The sequence below is a fragment of the Psittacula echo genome (assembly GCF_963264785.1).
Source record: "Psittacula echo genome assembly, chromosome: 5".
NCBI classification, from domain to species: domain Eukaryota; kingdom Metazoa; phylum Chordata; class Aves; order Psittaciformes; family Psittacidae; genus Psittacula; species Psittacula echo.
In genome coordinates, this window is record NC_137739.1 from 46,743,747 (window position 1) to 46,764,342 (window position 20,596).

The window sequence follows — 20,596 nt, forward strand, 5'->3', positions numbered from 1 at the left end:
TTTAGTAAAAAATATGGAAAATCAGTTATCAGTAAAACTGTAGCTTTAATACCTTCAATTTTATGGCAGACTAATTTCCTAAGTATTGATGATTTTTCCTAGGTCTGTTTTATAGCTCACGGTGAACTTCAGCCTCTTGAATGTTGTCCTGGGTTCAGCAGCAGCAGTCAGTTTTTCTCCTTCTTAGTAGCTGGTGCAGTGCTGTGGTTTTGACTTTCGGCCTGGGAATAATACTGATAAAGCCGATGTTTTCAGTTGCTGGTCAGAATGTTTACCCTGACCAAGGACTTTGTGAGTCTCATGCTCTGCCAGAGATGAGGAGAAGCCGGGATGAAGCAGGGACACCTGACCCAAACTAGTCAAAGAGGTATTCCATACCACAGCACGTCATGCCCGGGGATGTAACTGGGAGTTACCCGGAAGGGCACGTCCTCTTCTCTGTTGGGCTCATTTCCGGCGGGCGGTATCGTATTCTCTTCCCTTGTTATTTCCCTTATCATTATTATTATTGGTGGTAGCAGTAGTGATTTGTGTTCTGTCTTAGTTACTGGACTGTTTTTATCTCAACCCGTAGGAGTTACATTCTTTTGATTCTCCTCCCCATTCCTCGGGGGGGAGGGGGTGGGGGGGTGCGGAGTAGAAACTGTGTGGCTGACTTGCTGACTGGCTTAAACCACGACAAATGTTTAGTGTTATTAGCCTCATTCTGCTATTTTAAAGCTAGCTTGGGCATTTCTACACAGGTTTCAGTCATCTTTTTTGGCTTCAATAAGCATATTGTACAGGCTTGACAAAAAATTACAATATTAGGCACGATGGTTTTATTCTGACGGTGTATCTTTCCAAAATCCATTACAATTATACCTGTAAATTGGAAAGCAAAGCAGAAAGTCAAACATTTCATCATAGGATTACTATAATATCATGTGCTTCTCTTCCAAGGTCAAAGCATTGTTTTGGCCTTATTGTGAAATATCAATAAATTATTAACAGCCACTGACAGTTTTCTTTTCCAATTTAGACTAGTGAGGAACTAGGATTTCCTTTAATTTTTTTTTAATTTTTTTTTTTTTTTTTTTTACACCAGAGCTAGGAAGCTTCCAATCAGAGGTAGGAGGCTTTCACTGATGCTGTCTTATTGATTGAGAAGAAGCAAGTCAACATATATACATTAATAACATTAATGCCCAGAATTAGTTGAAGAGATGTACCTCTGCACATTAATTCACATTGGACAGCTAAATATTTGTATTGAATAATTACATGAATTGTGCCTACAGGTAATCCGAACCCAATCTGCGCTGCGAAATTTTCTGATCTACTTTGCATGCTGACTGCTTTTCTGAGGTTACCCAGCTCCAGATCATCTTCTAAAAGATGACACATATGCAGTTGGCACACACTGTCTAGTATGTTTCTGTTACCCTTTTCTTCAACCAAGAATTTTGCAGTGCAATCAATATGCTGCATTTCAAACACTGTTCTGAAACATATTGCTTTAAGAAATCAGGGATGGCTTCAGCAAACTACTTTTAGATTTCCCTCTAAAAATATTATTATGCTGAATCAAAGAATTACTTAGGATTTTTTTTTTCCTCCAAATACAAGTGCTCATTTTACTATCATGTAATTCTATTATCATGGATCAAAATTTACAGAGGGATGTTACTGCACATGATCAATTTTTGATACATATTGTAAAATCATTGCTTATATTTCTATTCTACAATATTGTCGTATTTAAATTGACTTTCTTTTGTTTCATGTTCTTCAGTGAACAGTGGAAGAACTTACACAGTTGACTCTACCAAAATTGACAGATCAATAGTCAATTAGTCAATAGTCAAATAGTCAATTCAAATAGAATTTGTATGTGTCTAAAGTGTCCAAATGTCTAAGTGTGTCTAAGTGGCTAACTATGCAAATCTGTAATGCTAAATTGTAGGTTTATGGTTCCTTTGCAAATTTATAATAAGCAAAGTTTTGCCATATGTACCATGTTTCTTAAACAAATTAATTTTCTCTAGTTTTTCTCCACTAAACCCCCAAATATGTAACTAGTGTATTTGACTAAACTTCCCAAGCTAACCTCTGCAGTCCTTGAATTTAATAAAGAAACTTGAAAATATCATCAGCTTTTTCTACACGATTTCATTGTTTCAGTATTCTGACAGGCTATGGGTCTTTAGCTGAACAACTAGTTATAGGTATCAACTGCTTAGTAACCCTGTGAAAGAAACAAAACAAATCATATTTACTTTAATCAGAAATATCCAGTGAGAGATGGGGAACTTAAGTAAAATATTGAGCAATTTTTCCCCCAGTATAATCATAGTTCATGACATAATCCTTCCTATTAATTTATTTTATGCTTCTTTTTTTCAAAGGTATTGTGTCTTTTAGACAAAATACTTGTTTTTCGTACAGATGCCATCCACCTAGAATTGCAATGATCATCAAAAATATGACCCAGGTTGGGATATTAGTCCTTAGAAGAGATTGTGTACAGAAATCATTTGAATTACAGTGCCCATGAGGTACAACTATTTGGACACAGATTAATATTTGTCCTAAAATTTGAAATAACTTGACTTTCAGTTGACATAATGCTTGCATGAATTGTTGATGAGAAAAGATTTTGTGTACTGTTTTCCCCTATCAATGAATGGTTGCCTCCAGCTGTAAGCTAAACATTTAATGAAATACATCTAAAACAAATCTATGCAATTTTGAAATCAATACACCAGCTGTCTTATGCATGCATAATGTCTCCTAGTGAGTCTAAAAAAAGCAGATATTTTGCACTTTTTATGTCCTTTTCCCCAGTAATAAACTAATATTAAATAGGGCAGACTAAACTTAGAGCTGGATTAGCATTTCTTCACTTTCATTTCAAGGGCTTCAACAGTTCATAACTCAGCTGCAATCTTTTTTGACTTTTAAAATCTTAGTCTAGCCATCATTTTTTTAAGAGAATAAGAGACAGCTCTATTTTAGAGTACTGTACATCCAATTTTAATAGAATATACATAAAAGAATTGAAGATGAAATGGAGAATTATTTTGTGAGCTATTATAAGTAAAATCCAAGACTTTATCTTGCTGCAGTTACAGCAATGATCCATCCTGATATGGACTACATGTGGTCTGGGAGGTGGAAGGGTCTATTCTGTGTAGAGGCTTAAGTCATATTTACTGCCTGATTCAGACCTCAGTTATAGTGGCAACACTTAGTTCTGTGTCAACTGATACACTTCCCAGAAACACTGGATCAATTTCTAATAGCCTCTTCTACCAACAGCTCACTTAAGACTCCTCTTCTTTCCTGGGATATAGATGAGATATTTTGGACCTCCTTCACACCATGTCTTAGCTGTCTTCTGCATGCTTTGTGTCAGCAGATTTCTCCTACCTGAGGTTTTAATATTCATATTTCATACCTTCAATTTCTATTCTAAAACAGTTAAAAAGGGATCAATGTCTAGAGAAAGTCATGAAGGTACTTCTCTGTCTTTTCTCTATGTATTATATCATCATATACATCTCAAAATGAATGATGACCACTATGGGTGGTATTTATTTGGAAATGATGATGCCATCCAAAATATGAAATAACCATATTTTTTAGGTTTAAAAGTTACCTACTTTATTGTACTATACAAATTTCAGAACAGATGTTAAAGCAACGTTGTTAACACCAGACATTAAAATATAAATAATCAAGGCACCCAAAATGCATTCTATTTTCTTAAAATGCTTGATATTATAAATCTGTAACAAATATTCTTGTGTCTTTGATTTTTGTGATTCTTATGTTGTGTTTCATAGTTTTAACTTTACTATATAAGCATATTTTAGAAATCCATGTTACTATGATAGATAGTATCTTTTACATCATAATACTATGTTGCAAAGCAGAAAAAAAAAAAAAAAATTCCAGCCTAATTGCATGGTTATAGAGGCAAAGGCTTGAAAAAAAGGGGTATGAAATTCAGTGGAATCTAAAATGAAATAGCATAGAACTGAAGAGATAAAATTAAACGAAGAATTTATTAATGAGCTGGATAACATTCTATGCGTGCAACCTACAAATATTATTTACTAGTCAAGTAATTTTAAAATTTTATCTTTCTTATGTTAAGAAAAAAAATATAAAAAGTCAAGTCCAAAACATGGATTAGTCATGTTAGTGAACACTATGAATGAAAACCTAGATCCTAAGTCTGCTACTACCATTAAAATAAAATCTCTGTATTAGTTTAAAAATTAAGGAAGACAAAAATCAGATTTATATTCTTACTCAACAAACAGCTAGTTGCATGTATGAGAAGTCAAAGTTGCCTGTGTGAAATGAGGGACTGAACGGGTGAGGCACAGGCATGGGTTGCCCAAGGAAGTTGTGGATGCTCCATCCCTGGCAGTGTTCAAGGCCAGGTTAGGTGGAGTCCTGGTTGACACAATTTGGTGCGAGATGCCCCTGACCATGCCAGGGGGATTACAACTAGATGATCTTAAGGTTCTTTCCAACTCAAACTATTCTAATGATTCTATGATTCTAAATCTTCTGGACTAAGATTCTGATGATGTTCGAAAACCGTGTAGATGAGGCCCTCAGTGACATGGTTTAGTGGTGGTCTTGGCAGTCCTGAGGTAATGGTTGGACTTGATGATCTTAGTGGTCTTTTCCAGCCTAGTTGATTCTATGACTTGCAGAAACATGACTACCTGAGTGAGGTACTCCAAAGCTTGATTTTTGAGAACGTTAGAGGACTAAACCTGAAATGTTTTAATAATCCGTGGGAAAAGATACAAGATAACACAAACAACTATGAAAATAAATAGATAAATATATAGACAGACAGACAGACACATGTATGTATAACATACAAAGAATTCTCTGGTGATGCAAATTCAGTGGCAAGGGGAATTGTGTTTAAGGCAAAATTTTAATAACTTCTTTGACTAGAAATACTAAATGAAAAAAATAGAATTTGTTTGATGTTGGCAAAAAAAAAACAACTCAGTAATTTTGTTTTTCTGTGACAATTATTTCCCTGCTGTTTTGCATACTTATAGATAATGTTCCTCTGATTCAATGTGAGCAACTGCTGGGTGTCAACCTAAATGGAATGAATAAAGAGAATAGACATTGTTTCTTCCCTGGGCTTTTTATGTGTGCATTGGTTGCCACAGGTGTTTGGGGTTTTTTAGTAGGTTTATCAATAATTGTCCTAAAATATCTTTTATCCTCTTTTATCTTGCTTAAGCTGTTTATGGGATTTCATTTAATATGTTTAACTAGCCAAGTTTATTTAACTTAGAAATAGGGAAAAGCTTGGACCTTTTTAATAAAATCTTTTTCTAAAATACATGTTTGTTTTGGGTTTTTTTTTATATGACAGTTACTCGGCTGGCTGTTTCAGGATCTGCTGTATTCTTACCATAAGTTTCTTAGTATAATATGCAGGGAAAATGTACATTACGTATTGCTATAAGCAATGTGTCAAAAGTTTTTTTACAGGTTATTTGTAAGCCATTGCTTTACCTTTTTCTTTTCTGGGCTTCTGATAAATGTGGTATTGTGGTATTCACGAAAATTAACACCAGAGTTGGCAGCAAGTGTGAATTAATAAGGTAAGATCAGTTGATAAATTTGCAAAGTGAATAAGTGGAGAGATTCTGGCCAACTATTTCTTCAGAGGCTTTAATTTACTCTCCAGTCATGTTTCTTCAGTGCATCAGGATGAGCGTAATTACAGATTTATAGCATACGTCTATGAACTGAGGAGATAAGCTTTCACTGAAATATACTGTGCCTACAAACACAGTACATTAAAAAAAGTGTGAAAAAATGATTGTTGAAAATTAGTAGCTCGGGTGTTGAAGTTACAGCACTTGCTGTGTTATGCTGTAGACAAACTAAGTGTGAGTCCACTGTGCATAGAAAAGAACTTTAAAGAAAATAACCAGACTACTCATGTGAGTTAAGTAAGCAGAATTTAGTTCATACTGGGAAGGGACTTTCTGAAGTTTACAGAGCTATGTATCCAAGAATACTGTGAGATTTGTTGATATTGCCTACGGTCTGAAGATCAAACATTCGCTGGATTTATGAAAGCACTTTTTATCAATTTCAAATAATTTCTTCTGTCCTGAGCTCAGTGTCTTATGCTTAACTAAGACATACACACTAGAAAAGTTCAAAGTTTGATTACGAGGCATCAGCAAGTGGAGGATCCAGTGATATATTCTTTTAACAACGTGTTCTATTTTCAATTTGAACTTGTTTGACTGAAAATTCCACCATTGGTTAACACTAGATGACCTTTCTAAGCAATCACTATTTGATTATAGAGACAATTTTCACTGTGGAGGAGGCCTCAACAGACTGGAAATTCCATGCCAAGCATATTTCCAAGCATCAGATAGTAATGTCAAGCTCAAGTTAACTACATTCACCTCAGTTTCTAAATGCTGAGCATTATGATTAATGTTCAGCATAATTTTAACCTAATGCTGTTATGTCGGTAAAACTAATAATCAAATAGGAGATACATGGCTTGTCCTGGGTTCAGCAGCAGCAGTCATTTTTTCTCCTACTTAGTAGCTGGTGCAGCGCTGTGGTTTTGACTTTTGGCTGGGAATAATACTGATAAAGCTGATGTTTTCAGTTACTGGTCAGAATGTTTACCCTGACCAAGGACTTTGTGAGTCTCATGCTCTGCCAGGGAGGAGGAGAAGCTGGGAGGAATCAGGGACAGGACACCTGACCCAAACTAGCCAAAGAGGCATTCCATACCACAGCACGTCATGCCCAGGATGTAAAACTGAGAGTTCCCGGAAGGGCTAGATCACTGCTGGGGTGGGGTCGAGGTACCAGTCGGTGAGATGTTGCATTCTCTTCCCTTGCTATTTCCTTTATCATTATTATTATTGGTGGTAGCAGTAGTGATTTGTGTTATACCTTAGTTACTGGACTGTTCTTATCTCAACCCGTGGGAGTTGCATTCTTTCGATTCTCTTCCCTGTCCCTCCAGGAGCGGAGGGAAGAAAGGTGGGGGGGAAGTAGACTGCGTGGTTCTAATTTATGGCCTGGGCTTAAACCACGACATGGCTTTATGTCCACTTTCTTACACGGAGAGAATCTGGGAGCGTGGGGAAGGCATTTAAAGTACGATCCCCTGGTAAATATTCAAGTATGCTAAAGTTTTAGTAAAAAGTCATGCCCAAACTTCCCCAGCTGTACAGGACAGTAGAACAGATAAATGGCTTATCAATACAGAATGGATTATAAGCACCAATTTTCTAAGTTAAATTTAGAGATTTATTCCAGAAGTGGAAGAAGCTGAGTCTGGAAGGAGATAATTGACTGGTTCGGATGAAATCACACTATTAGAGCTTGGGTAGGAGTAGCATCCATGCCCACTTAATGAAAGTCTAATACTAGGCCGTGGCAGATAAACCTCAGGTGTAAAGGGTGGGGCCAGTCCTGCGCACGCTGCGCCTCACCTAAAAAATCCATTGCGCAGGCTGGAGGGGTTTACTCACACTTGCAAACCCTGTAGTGACAGGCGAGGGTAGAAATGGCAGGTGACAAGGTGCATTGGAAGCTGCAGATCCAACCTTGCCTGTGGGCTGTTCAGGACATTGGTCTCTCAAGCTTGTTCCAGGAGATGACAGTCCTGTTCGGAATCTTCCTGATTGCCTATGCAGCTTTTCTCCAACCAGATTTGCCTATTCCACTTGCCCTTAGTCATTGTGCTTGTAGTAAGTGTGGGTAATGCTCTTCCCAAATCTTCGTTCGCGAAGCCAAGCCATCAATCAGTCAACACTGAAATGATAGAATTTTTTATTAATCCATCTGTTGTCATGCTTTGTAGTGTAGACCCTTATAATTTTTTTCAACTAGCTTGATTTTGTGTAGAACTTCTGCAGAAATTTGTCAGTGCTGTGATATTTAAGATTCTGTGTTCTTGAAAGAATTTGAAAGCTGCTGATGAAAATGGTTACTGCTATGGGCTTTTGTCCATGGCTGCTTTCCTACAGCGGTACACAGGGAACTTGTTGTTGTTGTTGTTGCCATGAAAAATGAAAACCTACCTTTTACTGGTGTCCCTGTGGCAGGGAGGTTGGAACTAGATGATCTTAAAGGTCCTTTCCAACCCTAACTATTCTATGATTCTATGATTCTACTCAGCAAAAGCTAGGACCTTTTGTTCAATGAAAGCTAGGTATTGCAGACTCACAATAAAACTTAACAGTTAGCAGGGATATATTCTACATATATTTTTACATTGCTAAAAAAGGACCTTATTGTTTCAAGCTCAGCAGTAGGTTAGTCTTGGTTCTTAGTTATATTGACGTAAGCTTATTATGGATGAGATCAAAGTTAATAAACTACCTATTTCATACAGTACTTTGGTAATCATTGCCTTGTTTTATTCCCCACTTTCATACTGATTTACAGAAAAAGAAAATCTTTCTGCAAAAGCAGACTTGTTCTGCTTATATTAAAAAAAAATAATCTTTTTTTTTTTGTGGTTGTCTTATCGAGAATAATGTTAGTTAGCAGTCAACTGTATTCAGTATAGATTGATATGATAATGTTAATTACATAAATTAGTGCTTTTTATGCACTCTGGCTGAAAAGCTTAAGATAGTTAAAGAAAAAAAATAGCCAGGAGAGAGAAATGTAAGAGGATCAGAAGAACAGGGGACTGTGACAAACTGCTGGAGATGATACAGTAGCAAAGGTTAAGTATATGTAAGAAGTTATAGGAAGACAACTAGAGTTCTCAGAAGAACAGAAAAAATTACAAGAAATAGACATTGTCACACAATTAACACTAAATTTTCAACATATCATGAAATGTGGGTGATCTGCAAGAAGTGCTAAAAATTCCCCTGGGCTTTATGGCCAATATTATGATTTCAGAGTATTAGAATTATGATTTTTGATCTATTGTGTTAACAAGAATACAGAAGTCTCCTTTCACATGTTGACTGACCCAAGACAGGTTTTAGGAGTTAAATTTGTGAATAGATCTTTTGTTTTGTTTGGTTGCAGCAGCTAGAGAGAGAAGGGAACATTAAACACAACGCTCAAGAGCACACTGCAGTATCTTCTGTAGTGCACGGAAGCTGAATTATGTCAGAATGGAGAAAAGAGCTGAGAGGAGTCAGAGTTTAATCAGAATGCTCCCTTCTAATTTTGTTTATTGTGTTTACAATAAGGTTATATCTTGGACTGCTGCTGTGAATCTTCCTCTGGAAGCACACTGAGTTAGATGGTTACCACAGACTAAGAAAAATGGTGTGACCACTTGCTATATGTTGTATTTTGGCCCAAGACTTCTATGGCCTAGGTCACGACTCAGAAGATCACACAGAAGACTAGAAAGAAATAGTCTCATCTTACAGTTTTGAAATCACTCTCTTGAGTGAAATTTCTTTCAATGAAAGACACATGTTTTAAAGCTTCTCTCATTCCTTATTCTTCAACTGCTGTTTGAAATACATTCTGAAAAAAATTCAGGTACATTATTGTAGCTGAATCATTTTCACAGGCCTGCTATCCTGTGACTCTTGAAAAATCACATTGTTAGAGAAGATGCTCAGAATTTATTGACATTTAGTCACTATCTGGAGAGGAAAAAATTAACCCAATTGTAGTTAAAATGGGTTACAAATGGGTCAATAACACAGACAGGCTCCAGGTAATGTGTGATTAAGACTGCTTCAGAGATATGTTGAAATATGTTAGCATAAGAAAAAGCCCTGTAACAGTAATCTGAGAGATAAAAAGATACTAGTTTTTGGAAGATAAATTTAATAGATTTCTGAATCTGTGCCATCTTTTCACAGAAGGAGACAATAACATGCTATTGTCTACTCTAAGTTCCCAGAAGGTTGAAATTTGTAGTGTACATGTCATCTTTTTATTCTCAATGATAGAAATTCTCCATGGTAAAGAATAAAGTCTTTCATTTTCCTGAGTATATTCCGTATTTAAAGATTCTAAAACTTTTCAAGAAAAAGAGTTTATAATTTTTTCTGTTTTCTATTTAATGGATAAAAGCATGGAAATACCAATAACAATCTTAAATAGGAAGTCCAGTGTAATAGGAAGCAAATACTCAGAAATATTAAAATGTAATTAAAACTTGTAAAATGGTACTATATGATTTATGCATAAGCCAGTATAATTCAATCTAAAAAAAATTAAAGAATGATTTAAGAAAAAAGTTTGCAACATAGATAGCATATCAAATGTATTTTCTAACTTCTACTAAATTTCTGCTTAATAGAATCATAGAATACTAGGTTGGAAGAGACCTCAAGGGTCATCTCCTCCCACCTTTTTGGCAAAAGCATGGTCTGGACAAGATGACCCAGAACCTTGTCCAGCTGAATCTTAAAAGTGTCCGAAGCTGGGGAATCCACCACTTTCCTGGGGAGATTATTTCAGTGGCTGATTGCTCTCAGTGTGAAAAATTTTCCTCTTGTGCTCAGTTAGAATCTCTTTTTCCACAGAGCTGCTCCCCAGCTGGGTTCATCCCAGCCTGTGCTGCACTCCCGGATTGTGTTTTGCCAGGTGCAAGACCTTGCATTTGTGCTTGTTGAACTTCATAAGGTTCTTGTTAGGCCACTCTTCCAGCCTATCCTGTTCTTCCAGCAGGTTGACTCTACCTTCCAAAGTGTTCACTTCCCCACTCAGTTTGGTACCATCATCAAATTTCATCAGGGCATCTCTGGGGAATGTCACTGTTGACAGGTCACCAGTTTGAAAAGGAGCTATTAGTCACCACTTTCTGGGTGCAGCCAGTCAGCTAGTTCCCCACCCACTGCACAGATCACTTGTCTAGAGCATAACACATAAGTTTCTCTAGAGGGAGGCTGTGGGAAACCATATCAAAAGCCTTGGAGAAATCCAGATAGACAATGTCTACTGCTCACCCCACATCCATGGAGCAGGTTACTTTGTTGTAGAAGGCAATCAGGTTTGTCAAGCATGATTTGCCCCTGGTGAACCCATGCTGGCTTTTCCTAATCATGTGCTTGATCTGATTTGTGATAGGAGGATTAGTGAATCCCTAGGAGGATTCACTTAATAACTTTCCCTGGGACTGAGGTAAGACTGATGGGCTTATAATTTGTTGAATTTTCCTTTAAGCCCTTCTTGAAGATGGGGCTGATGTAGCCTACTTCCACTCTTCTGGGATTTCCTTGATTCCAGGTGTCCTGGGTTCAGCAGTAGCAGTCAGTTTTTCTCCTTCTTAGTAGCTGGTGCAGTGCTGTGGTTTTGACTTTTGGCCTGGGAACAAAGCTGATAACACCGATGTTTACCCTGACCAAGGACTTTGTGAGTCTCATGCTCTGCCAGGGAGGAGGGGAAGCTGGGAGGAATCAGGGACAGGACACCTGACCCAAACTAGCCAAAGAGGTATTCCATACCACAGCACGTCGTGCCAGGAGATGTAACTGGGAGCTACCTGGAAGGGCACGTCCTCTTTCTGTCGGGCTCTCTTTTCCGACGGGCGGTATCGTATTCTCTTCCCTTGTTATTTCTCTTATCATTATTATTATTGGTGGCAGCAGTAGTGATTTGTGTTATACCTTAGTTACTGGACTGTTTTTATCTCAACCCGTGAGAGTTACATTCTTTCGATTCTCCTCCCCATCCCTCTGCGGGTTGGGGGGGGAAGTAGACTGCGTGGTTCTAATTTACAGCCGGGGCTTAAACCATGACACCAGGACTTCTTAAAGATTATGGAGAGCGGCCTCACAACAATGTCAGTCAGTTCTCTTAACACCTTCAGGTGGATATTGTCAAGGCCTATTGATTTGTAGGGATGAAGCTCCTATAATATTTCACATACCAACTCTTCCTTCATGGACTGTGGGTCTGTGTTTGTATCAACCTGGATTTTCCTTCGTAAGGCCTGAGGTCTGACAGTGCTTGTAAAGACAAAGGTGAAAAAAGGGTTGAGAACCTCTTCCTTTTCAGCGCCTCCAGGAGAGCATTCTTGAAAAGCTCCCAGCACTCACTAGCTTCTTCATCATCCATAGAAACTTCCCACAGAATGCCTCCCGGCTGAGCTCTGAGTGAGCTGAAGTTTGCTCCTCTAAAATAGAAGACAGGCCTCTGAAAAAAGAAAATATTTTTAATACGAATAGCATTTGATGAAGGTGCGAAAGCCGTTAGATTCCACTATGGCTAAGGTGCCTCACCGATAAAATGGGAATAAGAGACTTTGAAATCAAGATCAGAGGAAAATCCAGTTTTAACATCCTGTTTATTTGTAAGGACTCCATGACTACAGTAATTAAAATATTTGCTGTATTTTAGAAGAGATGTCTAGGCTTCTCTAAATCCTACACACATAAAAAAACATATCAGTACTGAGTCAGTGTACAGAAATAGACAACCACGGTTGTCAGTGAAAGAAAACTCAGCAAGGTGTAAAGTAACAGATATAGTAGGAATGCCTAGCAACCATAGATAGTGGAAGAAGCAATATCACATCATATTACATGGTTATTCTGAAGATGTAGATGTTGAAAGTCAGCCATAAGACTTTCAGCTCCTAAATCTCAAATCTCTTTCAGCAATGAGAATATCAGTTAAAACTTGCAGCTCTAATAGTCAGTCTCTAAACTCAGCTCTGAAGTGAAAGGGAAAATAGACAAGAAACATTTCATAAACTATACAAAAGTATAAATATTTGGAGTATAAAATAAAAAATAATTTGAGCATAAAATAAAACATGAATAATTTTAAAAATTATAGTCTTTTTCATTTAAAACTTTAAAAACATAATTAGCAAATCTTTTTAGGATCAGCTATGCCATTATATCTCAAATGGAAAGTATTTGTATCTTTTCAAAATCATGTAATTAGGACATAAAAATTTGAAAATATTTAGAAAATCAACAGCTTTTTTGGTATACATTCGTTCTTGGCCTAATTCAGGTCAATAGCAAACACTGCTTTCAGTACAAGAGAATAGGTTTGCATTGCGCATTATTTATAAATTAGTACTTATGCATTTTCTATAAGCACAGATGATTATTTCACACGAAAACACCAGAAGAACAGCACAGTGCTGTCAATTAAACACTGACTCATTTACACGAAGAATTGGTACAATTTCAGTACTTCAAGCTGCTCATTATGGCTTAATTGCTGAAGTGGAAAAGAAAAGGTTAGCCCACTACAGTTACCAGCATTTTCCTGGTACTGAATCTAGCACTTGGAATGGAAAATCTTTTCAAACGGCTTCCAATGGGCTTTTCATCAGACCAGTTTAAAGAAAGTTTGAAAGAGTTTTACAGTTGTATAGCAGGATATTATAATGAATCTCTCTACTTCAAAACACTATTGATTAACCTTATATTAAACACTTTTCTATAAATTGAAACCTTCAATGACTCATGCAGTCGTTGTAACTAAAATGTGACAATTTTGCTGATAAAATGTGAGACTGACATTCCCTTAGTTTTTACTGCTTTAGTAGTAAAAACATGTTTTGACAGTGAAGTAGACAAATATGACATGCAGGGAAAAATACTAGGAGCATATATAAGAAATAAGAGTGGCATTTTACCCTTTTTACATAATAGCTTTATTGACTGTAGTGGTGAGACAAACTGTAAGAATTATAATGGGCCACCTCATCTAGTGTAAGTCATCATCACAAATCAAAGTTCACATGAGGACATTGCAAGCTGTTTTTGAAGAGTGCTGGTATTTATCTGTGAACTTGGTTATTCCAGAATAACAGAATGCAAAGGGAAAAGAGGAAAACAGAGACATTGGCCTGAAACCACTCTAAATGACTGGAAATATTTCAATTTCCTATTTATAGAGTACAGCCAGCTGTATTCTGTTGTGCTTCAGATATCAAAGAGATTGTAATTTCTTTATTTCCTGAGATATGGCTAAAGCTCTTTGACTTTCATAGAGTGAGTGGGTGCTGGAAAATTCTTAAGTAAGTAGAGTCCTAAATCTTTTCTTACCTAGTCCTGTGTTCTTTAGGCATGTGTAGGCCCTGAACGGATGTTTGCCCTGATGGCAAAACCAGTAAAATCTGAAGTGCTGCAATTTTAAAAGAAAATACAAAGGAAAACGTCTGAATGTTTTAATTAAAAAGCATAGTATAATAGAGAGTATTTTGCATACCTTTTACTTTAGTATTTTTTATTTTATTCCAAGTTTTGTGAAATCAACGTGAATAGTAGTGAAGATTTGAAAAAATCTCTAAAACACTCAAATTTAAGGTGCTTAAAACAACTGATTTCTGTTAACCACTCTTAAAGTGCTGTATATATATGACATATATATATCTCAATGCACTGACCTCACTGGACTTTGCCTCTCTCTACGGATTTATTAAGTCATAAAAAAAGATCGAATGCAATGCATTTTCACCTGTATAACTATTGTTTTCTTTATTAAAAGGTACAAGTAAACTACCAAAAAAAAAGAAAAATTCTACCTGTCATAGGTAATTTTATTACAGTTAATATGTTGCATAATATTGAAAATGTGAGAATATTTTTATGAACCCCTTACCTTTTATAGCACTTGCTTGCTCAATAAGCTCCTTTTCATCTCTTGAAATTACTTACTCTGTTCCTTCAGTTTCAGTAAGGGGAATTATAGCTCTCAGAAATAAATGAGGAAAAAAAGGACTGTAGCAGCAAAAGACAAACACTACAAATAACTACTGTAAAAGTCAGTAATGCTACGTTTAAATCTTCATGGTAACTAGAAAGGTGAAGAATGAAAAATATTTCGTATTTATATTTCTCAGGCAAAGACAGAAGGCTGTAATGGTGTATGAAGTGTGTTCTTTCAGGAAAGAATTAGTCATACATTCCTTCTCTGCTTGCCTTTTTTTTTACATTTGTATTTAATTACTGTGGATGTTTATTCTTTGAAAAGCAAAAGCAGTAACAGTTTGCAGTCTTCCTGATGACACTTTGTTTCAAAGAAACAGAGGAAAGCAGTTGATTTTTTTTTTTTTTGTTTTGGATTGGTTTGGTTTGGTTTTTGTTTTTCTTAAAGAAGTCAAAATGGAGCCCAGTGTAACAAAGTCTGAAAAGTAATAATGGAAACTGCTTCTGGTAATAATTAAGATAGGTTCCTTAAAGGTTTGATCCAAGTTTTCTTGAAGTGTGTGGGAAAATCTCTACTAATTCAGTGATGAGTTGCTGTGATGATCAATACTAATTTGATAGCAGTGTTTCAAGGATTACAGTGTGGTCAAGGGACATATACTGACTAACAGTAGAAAGAACTTTCTGTTATAATGAAAAAAGGCATTCTGGAAGAGAACATACCCACCAGCTACTGGTAGAGAAAATATGCTAGACTGGCTTCAATGCTAAAGTGCAGGCATTATGGGAGACACAGCCACTGTATATCTTGTCTGAAATTAGTTTCTGGAAAATAAAGTATTACTGTCTATGTATGCTAATCAGCTGTGTACAGTCCTGAAGTAATATATTTAAATTGTTTTATACAGACTTCAAGAATTATAAAAATAATTACGAGTAATATGTCTTTCAGAGTAAAACTCTGCATGTTCTGATTACTGCAATCCCATGCTGGCTGTTGTGGTTGCACAGAAAAACATGAACGAGCAGCATGAATACTCCAATTCTCTTTACTACTAAATTTTTACTGTTGTTCAGCTTATCTCCACTGTGCCTTTAGTCATGACAAAAAATCTGTGTATGCCACTGTCCTGGTTTAGCAGTAGCAGTCATTTTTTCTACTGGTGCAGTGCTGTGTTTTGACTTTCCGCCTGGGAACAGAGCTGATAACACAGATGTTTACCCTGACCAAGGACTTTGAGAGTCTCAGGCTCTGCCAGGGAGGAGGAGAAGCTGGGAGGAAGCAAGGACAGGACACCTGACCCAAACTAGCCAAAGAGGTATTCCATACCACAGCACGTCATGCCCAGGGATGTAGAACTGAGAGTTCCCGGAAGGGCTGGATGACTGCGGGGTGGGGGCGAGGTGCCGGTTGGTGAGAGGTTGTATTCTCTTCCTTGTTGTTTCCTTTATCATTATTACTATTGGTGGTAGCAGTAGTGATTTGTGTTATACCTTAGTTATTAAACTGTTCTTATCTCAACCCATGGGAGTTGCATTCTTTTGATTCTCCTCCCCGTCCCTACAGGAGCTGAGGGAAGAAAGGTGGGGTGGGGGAGTGGACTTCGTGGTTCTGATTTACGGCCTGGGCTTAAACCACGACAGCCACCATCTTTGAAATACACTGACATTTCTTAGAGTAATAAAAGCCTCTAGGAAGGGAACAGGAAGAATTTGTCATACATGCTATAAATTAAAAAATTGATTTTATGAAGTAAATAATACAAAGGATGCAGCAATAAGAAAAGCATAAACAGAATTAAGAAGGCTGCTACTGCTTTACAGTTGCCTGTATAAAGTAATAGAAAATTATGGGAATATAGCAACAAACAAAATTGGAAGTTCTTATCCAGAAAAACTATTTTGGTATGTTCTAGTAAGGGAATATTCGTTTGTAACTGTGATTAACCATCTAAATGTTAAAAAATAAATAAATATAGGTATTGTGACCCAACAAATAAGCCTCAGTGTGGAATCACTGGAAAAGAAAAGCACAAAATAAGGAATATATTTTAATAGAATAAAAGCTGACATATTAAAAGGGACAAAGAAAGTAGTTTAGAGAATTACCTAGTAGAAATCATGAAAGTGCCATTTGATGGGATTTATTATCAATATATCAATATTTCCATTTGGTGGAATTAATTATCTTGATAGGGACTTTTTATAAGAGCAAGTAGTGACAGGACAAGGAGGAACTGATTTAAACTGAAAGAAGGGAGATTTAGATTAGATATTAGAAAAAAATCTTCACTGTGAGGCTGGTGAGACACTGGAACAGGTTATCCAGAGTAGCTGTGACTGCCCCATCCCTGGAAGTGTTCAGTGCCAGGTTGGGCGTGGCTTTGAGCAACCTGATCTATTGGAAGGTGTCCCTGGCTGTGGCATTGGTGTTGGAACTGCATAATCTTTAAGGTCCCTTCCAACCCAAACCATTCTATGATTCTATGATTCTAATAAAATTTCTTTTAGAATAATTCTCCCTCCCTTCCTCTTTTCTTTCATTTTTTCCTTTCTCTCCTTTCCCTTTTCCTGCTATTCTCCCTCTGTCTCTCTGTGTCTTTTATTGAAATAATATTTTTTATTTATGAATGGTAGCTATGGACAACTTAGAATACATAAGAAATACAAGTATACAGTGAGTTCTATTAGAAAATAACCCCATTTATCAAGCTCTGTTGGAGGTTTTGATTATTCTGAAAGGAATTCACATAAGCATGAAAGAAAATACAGAAATCAAAAGGCAGGAAAATATGAACAGTATCTGGAAATTAAGAGTAATTTGAAGGAAGTTTGTTAAAGTGACATGGTCTAGATCTATGAAATCTTAATGTGCCAGCAAAAACACATCAAGTAGACTTATTAAATTATATTCTAATAAACTTCAGCAAAAATTAAAATAGAAATAATACCATATTTTTACTTTTCCCTGTGCTATCCTTCTGGCTTCCAGTACTCTGGAGCTTGTCTGTGATGGTGGCTTGTGTCACTGCTTCAGAAAATGTTGTAGCCAGAAAATAATGTCATAACCTGCATAATCAGGAACCTTTCTAACCAGTCAGGTCACTGGAGCAGTTTGCCTTAGTCGACGAGGAATGGGTTAGGGACCAGTTGAGCAATCTGGACATCCATAAATCCATGGGTCCAGATGGGATGCACCCGCGGGTGCTGAGGGAGCTGGCGGAAGTCATTGCTGGACCACTCTCCATCATCTTTACCAAGTCTTGGGAAATGGGAGAGGTGCCTGAGGACTGGAGGAAAGCAAATGTCACTCCAGTCTTCAAAAAGGGCAAGAAGGAGGACCTGGGTAACTATAGACCGGTCAGCCTCACCTCCATCCCTGGGAAAGTGATGGAACACCTTATCCTTGATGCCATCTTAAGGCATGTCAAGGATAAGAGGGTTATGAGGGGCAGTCAACATGGCTTTACCAAGGGGAAGTCATGCTTGACCAACCTCCTAGCCTTTTATGAGGAAATAACATTGTGGATGGATGATGGCAGAGCGGTGGATGTGGTCTACCTTGACTTCAGCAAAGCATTTGACACAGTCTCCCACAGCATCCTCATAGCTAAATTGAGGAAGTGTGGCCTGGATGATCAGGTAGTGAGGTGGACTGCAAACTGGCTGAAGGACAGAAGGCAGAGAGTTGTAGTCTATGGGGCGGAGTCCAGTTGGAGGCCTGTATCTAGTGGAGTGCCTCAAGGGTCAGTATTGGGACCAGTATTATTTAATATATTCATCAATGATTTAGATGAGGGAATTGAGTGTACTGTCAGCAAGTTTGCTGATGACACTAAGCTGGGAGGAGTGGCTGACACGCCAGAAGGCTGTGCTGCCATCCAGCGGGACCTGGACAGGCTGGAGAGTTGGGCAGGGAATAACTTGATGAAATATAACAAGGGAAAGTGTAGAGTCCTGCATCTGGGCAGGAACAACCCCAGGTTCCAGTATAGGTTGGGGAACGACCTGTTAGAGAGTAGTGTAGGGGAGAGGGACCTGGGGGTCCTAGTGGATGGCAGGATGACCGTGAGCCAACACTGTGCCCTTGTGGCCAAGAAGGCCAATGGCATCCTGGGGTGTATTAGAAGGGGGGTGGTCAGTAGGTCGAGAGAGGTCCTCCTTCCCCTCTACTCTGCCCTGGTGAGACCGCATCTGGAATATTGTGTACAGTTCTGGGCCCCTCAGTTCAAGAAGGACAGGGACCTGCTGGAGAGAGTCCAGCGCAGGGCAACTAAGATGATTAAGGGAGTGGAGCATCTCCCTTATGAGGAAAGGCTGAGGGAGCTGGGTCTCTATAGTTTGGAGAAGAGGAGACTGCGGGGGGACCTTATTAGTGTATATAAATATATAAAGGGGGAGTGTCACGAAGATGGCGTCAGGCTCTTCTCAGTGGCAAACAATGATAGGACAAGGGGTAATGGGTATAAACTGGAACACAAGAGGTTCCACTTAAACTTGAGAAGAAACTTCTTCTCAGTGAGGGTGACAGAACACTGGAACAGGCTGCCCAGGGAGGTTGTGGAGTCTCCTTCTCTGGAGACATTCAAAACCCGCCTGGACACATTCCTGTGTAACCTTATCTAGGTGTTCCTGCTCTGGCAGGGGGATTGGACTAGATGATCTTTTGAGGTCCCTTCCAATCTCTAACATACTGTGATACTGTGATACTAATACTTCAATTTACATTGAAGGTGGGAAGGCTTTCAACTTTTGTTTCATCTCACCCTTCCCAAGGCTATATTAATTCATTGAATATATTTACCTCATCCTTTATGACCTTCCCAGTATTCACTGCTTTTATAGAAAAAAGTCCTACTGACAGAAGTCTATTCATATCTCAGTCACTGCAGAAGTCTATTACTTTCTGTCATTGCTTTTTGTTTATGCTTCAAGTGTCAGTGACACCTCTCCGATTTTGTTCCTTGTGATATAGACAATTTACAGCTTAAATTGAAAACTAAATTAACAAGTCTCACAATGGACTAAACTCATGAGTTCCATGAATCAATTGAATGTTTAAAGTGGATTCTACTGAAAAGAATTCAGGTAGCACAACAGTGAAGAATTTTTGAGAAATCACATAACAGAACAAATTAGAAAAGTTTTACCCCCAAATGGAATAGGCTTAAAAGAGTTACTGTACTTCTTGGGCATTCTAGAGTACTGAACAGATAGTAATAATGCAGTATACCAAGGGGCTATGTTTAGGGCAGTAGCTTTGCCAGGTCTCTTTTCTTTTCATCGTGGAGCAAGTGTATGACAGGGGAGAAGCAGCTTATGTGCTGTCTCAAGACAAAGACAGGTTGTTATTCTTGTTCACTGTGCAGCAGCAGAAACAGCAGGATTAGCCTATCAATGAGGCAACACTATAATATAGAGAAAACCATTAGTGCAGTTTCCAGATGTGTTTCTTTCTAAAGTATTTAAAAACCAAGTTTCATTCCCTAATGTTCATCTTTTGGGGCCATAGCATATGATTCTCTTCAAAGGGATGTAGTGATTTGATTTGTGTTTCATTTCAGGGACTCTTTTGGATGCAGTGTTCCACTTTCCTGTTCTCCTCAAAGCTCAAATATTTATTTCTTTTTTTCTTTTCTTTTCCTGGTCTCATGTCTAATAGCAAATATAGAGATGAATTCAGGTTTGCTAGGCAAAAGCAGCCTATCGACCAAGTGACTGAACACCTAAGGGAGTTTTTTGGCTGAATGTGTACTGCTTCTTATGCAAGCAAGCTAATTAAGGTTTAATTACGTTAAAACTCAAAGTTCTCTACTATAAAATGCCTGCATGCACTTACTAGATGCAAAGTGAAATACGAGGCTATACAGAAAGATTTGTTTCAGCTGTTGGAACAGTGAAGAGTATATAATTCATCTGTAGCAGAAAAAGTGCCTTTGGCATAAGAACATATTGTCTCTGTTCAGATGTGTTTT